The sequence below is a fragment of the Macaca fascicularis genome, chromosome 17 (assembly GCF_037993035.2).
Source record: "Macaca fascicularis isolate 582-1 chromosome 17, T2T-MFA8v1.1".
NCBI lineage: Eukaryota > Metazoa > Chordata > Mammalia > Primates > Cercopithecidae > Macaca > Macaca fascicularis.
Window position 1 is genome coordinate 72,029,191 of NC_088391.1, and position 12,784 is coordinate 72,041,974.

Here is a 12,784-nt window from a genome sequence, read left to right on the forward strand (position 1 = left end):
CAACATGGCACATGTATACATATGTAACAAACCTGCAAGTTGTGCACATGTACCCTAGAACTTAAAGTATAGTTTAAAAAGAGTACTTTACATACTAGAATTAAGTATTATATTATTCTGTATTTGTCTGTGTACTTACTATTACCAGTGAGATTTGTACCTTCAGATAATTTCTTATTGCTCATTAATGTTCTTTTCTTTCTGATGAAGTACTCCCTTTAGCATTCCTTATATGATGCGCCTGGTATTGAGGAATTTCCTCAGCTTTCGTTTATCTGGGGAAGTTATTTCTTCTTCATGTTTGAAGGCAAGTTTCACCACATGTACTGTTCTAGGATAAAAGTGGATTTCCTTCAGAATTTTAAACATATCCCGGCACTCTTTCCTGGCCTGTAAGGCTTTTCAGACTTTTCTACTGAAAAGTCTTCTTAAGTTGTATTGGAACTTTGTAATATGTTATTTGTTTATTTTATCTTGTTAGTTTTAGGACCCTTTCTTTATTCTTGATCTTTGGAGATTTGATTATTAAATGCCTTCAGGTAGTCTTCTTGGGGTTAAATCTGCTTGGTGGTCAATAATCCTTTTGTATTTCAATATCGGTATCTTTCTCCAGGTTTGGAGATTTCTCTGTTATTGTCTCTTTGAATAAACTTTCTAGCCCTCTCTCTCTACCTCCTCTTTAAGGCCAATAACTCTTAGATTTGCCTTTTTGAGTCTATTTTCTACATCTTGTAGGTGGGCTTCATTGTGTGTTTTTTTGTGGGGAGGTTCTCTATGTATTTTTAAATAGCCTGTCTTCAAGCTCACTAATTCTTTCTTCTGCTCGAACAATTCTGCTATTAAGAGAATCTGATACATGCTATAGCATGTGAATTGTATTTATCAACTCAATAATTTCTGCTTGATTCTTTTTCATTATTTCAATTTATTTGCTAAATGTAATTGGTGGGGTTCTCAATTCCTTCTCTGTGTTATCTTAAATTTCTTTGAGTTTCCTCAAGACAGTAATTTTGAATTCTCTGTCTGAATGGATTGGTCCCTGGTGCCTTATATAATTTATTGGTCGAAGTCACGTTTTTCTGGAAGTTTTTGATGCATGCTAACTTTTTCAGTGTCTGACCATCGAAGAGTTAGGTATGTGTTGTAGACTTAGCGGACTCAGCTAGTTTGTACCCGTCCTTTTTGGGAAGGCTTTCCAGATATTTAAAAGGACTTTGGTGTTGAGCTCTAAGCTGTATCTGCATTAGGGGAAACTCCAAGCCCAGTAATGCTGTAGTACTTGCAGGATCATAGAGGTAACGGCTTGATGGTCTTGGATAAAATTGAAAAAAAATTCTCTGCATCACCAGGCAGAAACTCTTCTTGTCCTTCTTTACTTTTTCCCGAACAAATGGATTGTCTCTCTGTTTTGAGCCATCTAGAGTTTGGGGTGGGATGAAATGGGCACCTCTGTAACCACAGCCTCTGGGACTGTGTTAGGTCTGACCTGGCGGCAGCACAGCCAAAACCCACTGTAACAACTACTGGCTACTGCCTGTGTTCGCTTATGTCCCTGGGTCTCTACAAGCAGCAGGTAGTGAAGCAAGCCAGGCCTCTATCCTTTCCTTCAGGGTGATAAGTTCCCTTAGGCCCTGGGAGAGTCCAGTATTACCTTCTAGGAGCCAGGGACTGAAGTCATACAGCTTAGAAGTCTACCTGGTGTTGTATTACAGTGCCGCTGAGCTGGTACTCAACTATGGGAAAGAATTCTTCTCACTCTTTCCTCCTTTTTCCACAGGGAGAGGCACTTCACCTTATGGTAACCAACACCACAGGCTTATGGGGAGTACTGCAAGGCAATGAGAGCTGTTCCCTTAAGCCCCAAGTGCTCTTCAGTCGTCTTGTGATGAATGCTGTCAGGCCTAGGACTCACCCTTCAGTGCAGTGGACTCCTCTCTGTCCCAGGGCAGGTCCAGAAATGCCACCCAAGAGCCAAGGCCTTGAATTCAGGACCCCAAGAGTCTGCTTGGTGTTCTGACCTATTGTGGTCAAGCTGGTACGTAGGGTGCAAGACAAAGTCCCCTTTATTTTTCCCTCTTCTTTTCTCCAGCAGAAGGCGTCTCTCCTAGTAGCCAACACAGCTGGGATTGTGCTGAGTCTCACATGAAGCCTACATGTCTTGGAGTCTCACCCAAAGCCCACAGCATATGACATGAGTATCATTGCTGGTTATTCAGACCCCAAAGGCTCTTTAGTAAGTAGGTGATGGATCCTGCCAGGACTAGATTCCTTCCTGCAGGCAATGGGCTCCCTTATGGCCAGGATGTGTCTAGAAATATTTTCCAGGAACTAGGGCCTGGAAAGGGGGCCTCATGGCTCTGACAAATTTCTCTGGCCAGTATTCCAGTGATATACTGAATAAGAGTGCTGTTGGATTCAGTTTGCTATTATTTTATTGAGTATTTTTGCATCTTTGGTCATCAAGGATATTGGACAGTTGTTTTCTTTTTTTATTGTGTCTTTGCTAGGCTTTAGTATCAGGGCGATGCTGGCTTTTTAGATAACTTGGGAAATAGTCCATCTTCAAGTTTTTTGGAATAGTTTTAGCAGAATTGGTACCAGCTCTTCTTTGCATGTCCTATAGTATTTGACTATGAATCCAACTGGTACAGGGCTTTTGTTGATTGATTTTTTAAAAATACTGCTGCAGTTTCAGAACTTGATTTTGGTCTGTTGGGTTTCAATTTCTTTCCCGTTCAATCTTGGGAGGTTGTGTGTTTCTGAGAATTTATTTTCTCTATATTTTCTAGTTTGTGTGCATATAGGTGTTCATAACAGTCTCAGCATCTTTTTTATTTCTGTGAGATAGGTTGTAATGCCACCTTTGTTGTTTCTGATTATGCTTATTTTAAACTTTTCTCCTTTGTATTGATCTAGTTATTAGTCTATTGATCTTGTTTATTCTTTCAAAGACCCAACCTTTGGTTTCACTGACCTTAAATTTTGGGTCTCAATTTCATTCAGTTCTGCTCTGACTTTAGTGATTTTTTTTCTGCTACCTTTGGGATTACTTTGTTCTGTTTTTTTTCTAGTTCCTGTAGGTGTGACTTTAGATCATTAATTTGAGGTCTTTCTAACATTTTAAGATTGGTGATTTATACTTTAATCTTTCCTCTTAACACTGCTTTTCCTACAGTCCATAGATGTTGGTATGCCATTTCTCTGTTTTCAGTTATTTCAAATAACTTCTTAATTTGTGCCTTACTTTGTTGTTCACCTAAAAGTCATTCAGGAGAAAGTTGTTTAATTTCCATGCAATTGTGTGGTATTGAGAGATCTTCTTGGTAATCGTTTGTATGTTTCTTCCACTGTGGTACAAGAGTGTGGTTGGCATGGTCTTTCTTTCTTCCTTTCTTCCTTTCTTCCTTTATTTCTTTCTTTTTTCTTTCTTTCTTTCTTTCTTTCTTTCTTTTTATTTCTTTCTTTCTTCTTTCTTCCTTTCTTCCTTTCTTCCTTTCTTTCATTATTGAGGCTTGCTTTATGGGAGACTGTGTGGTCAATCTTGGAGTATATTTTGTGTGCAGATGAGTCTGACAGGTGAAGTACTCTGTAGAAGTCTATTAGGTTCAATTAGCCAAATGTTGAATATAAGTCCAAAATTTCTTTGTTAGTTTCTGCCTTGAAGACCTCTTTAACACTGTCAGTGGGGCACTGAAGTCCCTTAATATTATTGTGAGGTTGTGTATGTCTTGTTGTGGGTTTAGAAGTACTTACTTTATAAATCTGGGTGCTCCAATGTTGGATGTGTATATATTTAGAATAGATAAGCCTTCTTGTTAATTGAACACTTTATTATTACATAATGCTATTCTTTATCATTTTTTATTATTGGATTAAAGTCTGTTTTGTATAATATAGTCATAGTGACCCCTGCTCATTTTTGTTTTCTTTTTCTTTTTTCTTTTGAGATAGAGTTTCACTCTTTTTGCCCAGGCAGGAGTGCAATGGCATGGTCTCAGCTCAATGCAACCTGCGCCTCCTGGGTTCAAGTAATTTTCCTGCCTCAGACTCCCAAGTAGCTGGGATTACAGGTGGCTGCCACACCCAGCTAATTTTGTATTTTTAGTAGAGATGGGGTGTCACCATGTTAGTCAGGCTGGTCTCAAACTCCTGACCGCAGGGGATCCACCCGCCTCGGTCTCCCAAACTGCTGGGTTTACAGACGTGAGCCACTGCACCCGGCCTTGTTTTCTTTTTATGTGGTAGATTTCTTTTTTTCTCAGTTTACATCAACCCATGTGAGACAGGTCTTTTGAAAATAGAAGATGGATGGGTCTTGTATTTTTATCCATCTTGCCACTGTGTGCCTTTTAAATGGAGGCATTTAGAGTATTTACATTCAAGGTTAATATTGATATGTGAGGTTTTAATCCTATCATGAAGTTGTCACTGGTTCCTCTGTAGTTTCTACTGTGCCATTGCTTTATAGGGTCTGTGGGCTATGTATTTTAGTATGGTTTTGTGATAGCAGGTTTCATTCTTTTATTTTCACATTTAGAACTCCCTTAAGGATCTATTGTAAGGCTTTTTTCTTGGTAACTAATTCCCTTAGCCCTTGATTGTTGGGAAAAGGTCCTATTTCTCTTTTGATTATGAAGTTTAGTTTGGTAGGATATAAAAATTCTTGGATGAAATTTTTCTTAAAGAATGATGAAAATAGGCCCCCAATCCTTCCTGGATTGTAAGATATCTACTGATAAATCCACCGTTAGCTTGTTGGGGTTCCCTTTATACATGATCTAACCTTTTTCTCTAGCCACCTTTAAGAATTTTTCTTTTACATTGACTTTGGAGAGTCTGATGACTGTATTCCTTGGTGATGTTTGTCTTCTACAGTATCTTGCAGGTATTCTCTGGATTTCTTGCACCTAGATACCAACCTCCCTAGGAAGAGTTGGAACATTTTTTTGGATTATTTGTTCACAGTATTTGTTTTTCTCCTTCTCTTTCAGCAATACCAAATAATTTTTAGGTTTGCTTACATTGTATTACCGCAAATTTCTCAAAGACTTTGTATATTTTTAAAAATTGTTTAAAAATTTTTGTCTGATTGTATTCGTTAAAAAGACTCGTCTTCAAGCTCTTAAATTATTTATTTTTCTTGGTCTGACTGTGTTAGTTAAAAAGACTGGTCTTCAGGCACTTAAATTGTTTCTTTTTCTTGGCCCAGTCTATTGCTAAAGCTCTCAATTGTATTTTGAAATTCCTTAAGTGAGTTTTTCAGTTCCAGATGCTCAGATTTATTTCTTTTTAGAATGTTTATCTGCTTCATCATTTACTAGATTGCTTTAGAAGTTTCTTCATGTTAATTTTGTTTGTGTTGTCTTGGATCTTTTTGAGCTTCCTTGCAATCCATGCTTCAAATATTTATCTATGATTTCTCAGTTTCCATTTTGATTACATTGCTGGAGAGCTCCTGCAATCCTTTGGTGTGTCATTACATTTAGCTTTTTCATGGTGCCCAAATTCTTGTGCTGTTTCCTTCTCATATTGGGACATTAACATTTACAATTTTGTAATTATTTTCATACAGGTAGAATATTTTATTTTGGTTTTATTCCCTATATATATTTTTTCTATTCCTTTCCCTCTTCCCTATAGGATGTGACTCTTGAGAATACTGAGCAGGGTCTTTTGGCTTTGTTTCTATAGCCCTATGCATGTCTGTCACCAGGTTTTATATTGGGCTGTGAAGTTTGACCTACAAGTCAATAGATGGTACTTATAGGTAACAGCCAGCTGCAGCCAATGTGGCTGAGATATACTTGATCTTGTTATTTAGATAACCTCTCTGTTTCCTCAGGAAATGGGCTGATTCATGAAGTACACAGTGGTCTTAGCTCTCTGCTTAGTCTTGGGGGACTGGGGCCAAGATAGGCAGGGCTGGCCTAGGCAGGTTCACCTACAGGTCCCCCAATTGCCAGCATAAGCACCAAAACTGAGGAAGAATTCAGTGGGTGGGTACCAAGCACCCACAAATGTGTCTAAATGTGGATCTAGGAAGCCTTTCTGGCCCCAAGTTCTCTCCACTGGGATGGTGGCTGGTCTAAACTCCTAATTTTAGAATAGTGAGTGCTCCAGATGCCTGGAGATCTGCCTGTATATCAAGGATAGAGTCCCCTCCATGCACCAGGATTTCTGCACGGGAAGTGTGGGGTAGCTCAGGCCACTATTTGAGGCAAACAGGTGCTCTAGATGCCTAGAGATGGGCCTGGGTTGGAGTAGAGAGGGCCTCTATGCAAGAAGATTTCTGCATAAGAAGAGTAGGGTGAGAGAGGCTGCCAATCCCAGTGAGTAGGTGCTCTGAATGCCTGGATCTCTGCCTGGGCTCACTGCACCACGATGCCGTGAGAACCTCACTACCCCATGATGTAAGCTCAGGAAGAGTGGGGCATATGAGACTGATGAACCAGATGAAAGATTACTCCAAATACTTGGAGGCCTGCCTGGGCATGAAGCAGAAAGCTCCTCCCTGAACCATGATCTATTATCTATGTCTAGGAAGGGTGGAGAAGATGAGGCTGTCATCCAGGCAAGCAAGTGCTCTAGATGCCTGGAGGTATGCCTGGACATGGAACAGAGAGAACCCTACTCACTGCGATCTACATCCAGGAAGGGTGGGGTGAGTTGGGCTAATACAGCTGAGTGGTTGCTTCAAATGCCTGGAGATCTGCCTAAGCATGGAGCAAAGAGGGCCCCACTATACCTTGATTTATGTCCAGGAGGAGCGGGGCACCTCAGGCTGATGGTCTAGGCAAATGATGCTCCAAATGCCTGAATTTCAGCCTGGGGTTAGAGCAGAGGGGGTCTTGATGCACCACTATCTCAGGGAAGCAGGCTGGTAAACCAGTAATAGCACATGCAGACCAGGTCAGCACAAGCTAACCCTGGTGGCAAGTCTTGTTGCCCAGCCAAAATTGCAGCTGTAGCAGCTCCCTTTTGCCCTAGGTTTCTGATGAGGGAGAGCAGAATTCAAAGACACATTTCATGTTAGTTTATTTGTTCTTATAATACTATATTTTATTCTATATTAAATGAGAATGAAAATAGTAAATAATGACTCAATGTAGTATCAATTAAATATTGTAATGAAAATGCTTACACAAGTGATCGACAAAAACAGACACTAAATAAATATTGGCAATTATTATTTGCTGGGTCCTCACTGAATTTTCAACTTTTGTTCTTTCCTCTAGGCCCAGTCTTGCTTACATTCTGTTTAAAACTGGGTTAACCTAGCAGTAGTGTGCTATTCATTTGAGAACATAGAAAATAGGAATACACATTCAGTGTATTCAGTATTCAGTACAAATAATTCCTAATCCTAAACACAGAAATTTACGATAAATTATACTTAATAAACACCACGAGTCATGCCAAACCCCGCCTTATTTTTGTTCCCTATCATGACACTAGGGAGACATCTGGCTCTTGAATAGCTCAGTGACACTGACATTTCTGGCTTAGAATTCATTTCCATTAAAAATCATGTTCATATTATTTAAAATAATATGCTGTGACTTTTGGGATCAGCAAAATTATTACTGGTTAAATACAAAAGCGAGCCCATAAATATGCAAAATAAAATTAATATTATTTTTACATGGCAATCCTTTATGATATTTCCATGGCATATAATTTAGAAGCAGAGGACATGTTCTAACAGAAGGAAAGGGTGCCCTCTTGTGTTTTAGTTAAAAGTGAACAATTTGCTAACATATCTCTCCAACTTATATTTATTAGATTCTCAACTGAAAATAGTTTATAGAATAAAGATTAGACTAAGAAAAAAAGAAAGAAAAAATGAAAGCTACTAGTAGTATAAGGTGTTAAGAAAGCATACTGTATTTATGATGCATTCTTCTTGAGTTTAAATGTAGAAAAGTGTTGGATGAAATATTGTCAATCGATGATCATCTCCTTTTCTATCACCTAATGAAATACAGTTAATCTATCTGTGGAGTTTGCCTCAAGCTTGGAATTGCTAAACATTTATAATAATATTACAGATGTCATTGTCTAAAAATATGTAGATATGAAAATTTTATCACAAAATTTTGATTGTATACATTTCCTTCAAACTGATTTTTTCAATATTTTTAGTAATAATTTTAGCCAGATTGAATTAGAACACAATATAAATTACTCTTTATGCATTTAAAATATTTCACCAGATATTTCATGCATTTCTATGTCCCATTTTATTCGAATCAATAATAATATAATGTATTGTCAATTTTCTCCCTAAATTGAATATATTTCTCTGCAGTTTTCTCCAGAGGGATTTGCAGAGACAGGATGCTATGAAATTACCTCTCCCATGCCCTCCTCAGTACTAAGGCTGAGGTACCTGTCTACATCAAAAGATGATTAGTACAAATCAGATGACTTAGCCGGGTGATTCTTTACACCATCTCCTATTATGAGTTGAATTGTCCCTTTCCCCAAATTCATATATTGAGTTTCTAACATTCAGCTTCTCATTTAAAGATAAGATTTTTTAAAGGGTGATTAAAGTAAAATGAGGTCACTGATGTGGGCCTAGTCCAATAGGACTGATATTCTTAGAAGAAAAAAAGATTATGACACAGACAGAAGAAAGACCATGTAAAGGCACAAGGAGAAGACAGCCATTTACAAGCCAAGAAGCGAAGTCTCTGAAGAAACCAACCCTGCTGACACCTTGCTCTTGGACTTCTGGCCTCCAGATCTATGAAGAAGTAAATTTTTGTTGTTCAAGCAACCTGAATTGGTTTACTTTCAAATGGCAGCCCCAGCAAACTGATAGGTCCGCAGAGTTCTTTTTCTTTCCACAATGTAAAAGTTTTAAATTCATTTTTTCAGAAAGCATTACTTCCACCTCAATTTTGAGCTCCAATAAACAAAATTTAAACATCAAATGGTGATAAACAGTATAAACTTGCATCTAATACATGATAAACTAATATTAGCAATAACTTTTTTTTTATTGTACTTTAAGTTCTAGGGTACATGTGCACAATGTGCAGGTTTGTTACGTGTGTATACATGTGCCATGTTGGTGTGCTGCACCCATCAACTCATCAGCACCCATCAACTCGTCATTTACATCAGGTATAACTCCCAATGCCATCCCTCCCCCCTCCCCCCTCCCCACAATAGGCCCCGGTGTGTGATGTTCCCCTGCCCGTCCGGTGGCGCAATCAGTTAGCGCGCGGTACTTATAAGCAATAGCTTTTATTAGCTGGGTCAATGGCTTGCTCTTTCTTCACCATTAAAGTGTCCCTACTATATCTTCTTTTCTCCTGTTTTCTTCAAAGCCAGACAAATTGGCTCCACTTTCCAGCAAAACAGTGGGTCCATCTGTCAGTAGAGTGCAAAAAGAACAGAAAATCCCATACTTCTGACTGTATTAATCCGTAGCTACATGCAATTTTCACAGTCAATCTCAGTGTGCACATGTAACAACTCACATCTCACTTGCACTTGTAACTATAAATCATGGTGTCAGGGGAAGCAGGCACGAGTAAACCAAAACAGATAAAGATATGTACTCACACACAAATTAACATTCAAAAATCACTTTTTGATTACATAGTTCATAATTTATAAAATTCTTTACTCAGTTTTGATTGTAAAACATAGGGATATCTCAAATAAATTGAGCTCTCTAATTAAATTTCTTAAGTCAGTATTTTAAAATACATTATATTAACTGTATGGGAAGTAAAATAGAAGTATTCAATATTTATTCATTCATTCTCCTATTAATTTGTCATATTTTCAAAACAAAATTATTGAGCACCTAATCTCTGCTTTACATTAGTAAACAAAAATAGTTAAGTCAAGGAATTATCATTGGGTTGGTCTTAGAGAAAAGCAAAAGAAGTGTAGTCCTTGGTCAGGTAACTCTCTGATGTAAAATGTATTTTCTGCCTGTGTGTTTATCACTCTGTCTGTATGTGTATTTCCCTAACTGGTTTTAGCCATAACATTAGGTAACATGTATAAAATGCTTAGGAATGTTCCTGGCACAAATTAAGTATTTGATAAACTAAGACAGTTAACTCATTAGCATATATAAATTCCACTTTCTACATCCATGAGAAAAAGAAAAATATATTTATTTGATACGGGTGTTGTCGGGATTGAATGAGATAATGCATGTAGCCCAAATTTTATATATACAGTTTAATTAATACTAACCCCACCCCCTAAAAAACTGCATATGATATGAGCATAGGATGATTTCCACAAATTATGTTAACATTAACTGAAAAATTATTCATTTAATTCTCCTTTGCAATTGATAAACTCTGAAGTCTCAAATATACTTTGAATATAAACAACACTGATTTATCAAGCTTTCTGATTATCCTATGGGATGAGAGCTCTATCTAATCCTTTAGAAAAGTGAGACTTTGAAAAAGTGTCTAGTTAGTGGTGAAATGGTATTTTGACAAGACAAATTATTTCTTTTTTTGAGGTAAATTTTAATGCTGAATCAGTAGATTTATTGCACTGATTTTTTATGAGTAAAATTATTACATTCAAACTCATGCACAGAGTATTTTACTGAATGACATTCTGCAGTAAGACCTGTCATGAATATTGCTGAGAGACACAGAGTATAATTCCTACTTGAAACTTAAATTATAAAACTCTCAAGGATCTTCTCAAATGGCATTCAATAAATCCATGCTATGTCTTTGGAAGGGAAATATTTCTAAAGTATATTACACTGATTGTCACTGTTAAATACTTTTTTATTTGTGTGTATGTGTAAGGGTTGCTTTAAAACTAATTTCAGAATAAATGAAAACCAGCACAAAGAAGGCTAATCACGAAATTACTTTTACCTTAAAAGTTTTCATAGTTTTTTTCTCTTTTTTTTTTTCTCAAGTTGGCTGACTATGGATGTTGGATGCTAGCTCTCCTCAGAAAGATCAAAGTTACAGGCGAATGGCCATGATTTAAATGGAAATCTGAGGGAGTGGAGCAAGGACCTGTTGGAGCATCCATGGGAACAACCTGGGGCACAAAAGAGGAAAGTAGCAAGAGACTGGCAAAGATTGTCTCCCTAGAAACCTGGACCATGAAAAGGGTAAGTCATGGCTTCTCTTGTCTCCTCACCTGTGTGACAATCTGATCTCCAAAGTGTTGGGGAGCCCCTCTGCCCTCACAATCCAGACAAGGATGTTAGTGGTGATGGGACCTTGCTAAGGACAATAAATTGGGTGGTCAGTTCATGCAGGTATTCCCATACACAAATTGAACTGGCAGGTGCCACACTGGTTGTACATGTACTATAGGCCACTGTTCTCCCCAGGGGACTTCAGCCCTTAGGTTGCCACATCACCAGATACCTCACAAACATAGCCCATGACCTGCTCTGACTTTGACAACCATATGGTGCCAGGAGATCCCTGAGGAGCTGTGGGTTCCTTAAAGATCTAGCCCTCAGTGTGGGCTGCCTTTAGGGAAGAGGGGAGCACAGCCCTCCAATCTGCCTTTGGGACAAAGGAAACATGGACATGGAGTCAATTGATGAAGGGGGTGGAATTGACTGCTGGAAATAGAAATGAGAAAGAGGTTATCTCCTGTTGCCCCCATCCACTGTTGCAGACACAACAGAGTGAAGGGTTGGGCCCATCTCCTGCTCATTACATAAGGCAGTACTATCCTGGCCATAAAGGGCAGACAAATCACAGAGCTGTCTGTCTGCTCTGGACTGGGGGAAGAGGCTTAGCCCTGAAACCAATTTTGTAGTAGCCACCAGAAGGGAATTTCTTTGGTTCTTCATCACAGATAGGAGGCAGAGGACAATGATTATATGAACTAAAGGTCACAAACCCTGCAACAGGGCCCTGATATGAAAGCAGAGCATGTTCCTACTTGCCCAGGATAAGCAGCTAGTGCAGTGCCTCAACCCTGCCCCCAATATCTCAGCATACCCCAATATGCTGATTCCCTCCTTCTCCTATTAGGGTAGGTTCCTCCCCTCATTCACAGGGTCCTGGAGAGTGGGTGGCTTTTACTCTTAAGTGACACCTACTGCATGGAATACTGAACTGTACCACCAATAAAAAACTGCTGTCAGAAGGTCCCAGTGCTAGTGAATGAGATAAGCTTTATGAGACCTGTGCAGTCTCAGCCCTGTAGAAGATAGTGCATCAACTCATATGTCCAATACATCACTACAACAAGCAGCATGTGAGAAAACCACAACAGAGAGGGTATCCACAACCAAGAAACCTATATAGAGATGTGGCCCCCTGAAAGCACCCAAAAATGAAGCCAAATATTCATACTCAATACACACCACAGTCATATCCTCAAGGGAAAAAAGAATAAAATGTAGAAAATTCCATTCAAATGATAGCAAATAAAAAAAATAAAAGCAACTGTTGCTTCAGATGAGAAGGAATCAGTGTGAAGACACTAGCAGAACAAAAAACCTGAGTGTTGACACCTCTGAAGGAAGACACCAATTCTTCAGCAAAGGATCCTAACAAAAATGAAAATTCTAAAATGACAGATAAAGAATCCAATAGGAAGTACAATGAGATTCAAGAAAAAATTGAAAATCAAAGCAAAGAATCCAGAAAAATGATTCAGGATATAAAAGACGAGATTGCTATATTTAATGGAAAAACAAGTAGAAATTCTGGAATTGAAAAATTTACTAAAGAAATTTCAAAATATAGTTGGAAGCTTTACTAATAGACTAGACCAACCAGAAGAAAAATTTTCAGAGCTTGAAGAT

The 12,784-nt window shown here is 38.3% G+C and overlaps 1 long non-coding RNA gene across 1 annotated transcript in view; it reads left to right on the top strand.

Annotated features, from left to right (window-relative positions):
• The window catches only part of LOC123569812 (uncharacterized), an 85,341-nt gene that overhangs the window by 20,305 nt on the left and 52,252 nt on the right, over window positions 1-12,784 (top strand). Inside the window, exon 3 of the long non-coding RNA XR_006693618.3 lies at window positions 10,922-11,122. This is a non-coding gene — a long non-coding RNA (uncharacterized lncRNA). The remainder of the gene's footprint in view (window positions 1-10,921; window positions 11,123-12,784) is intronic.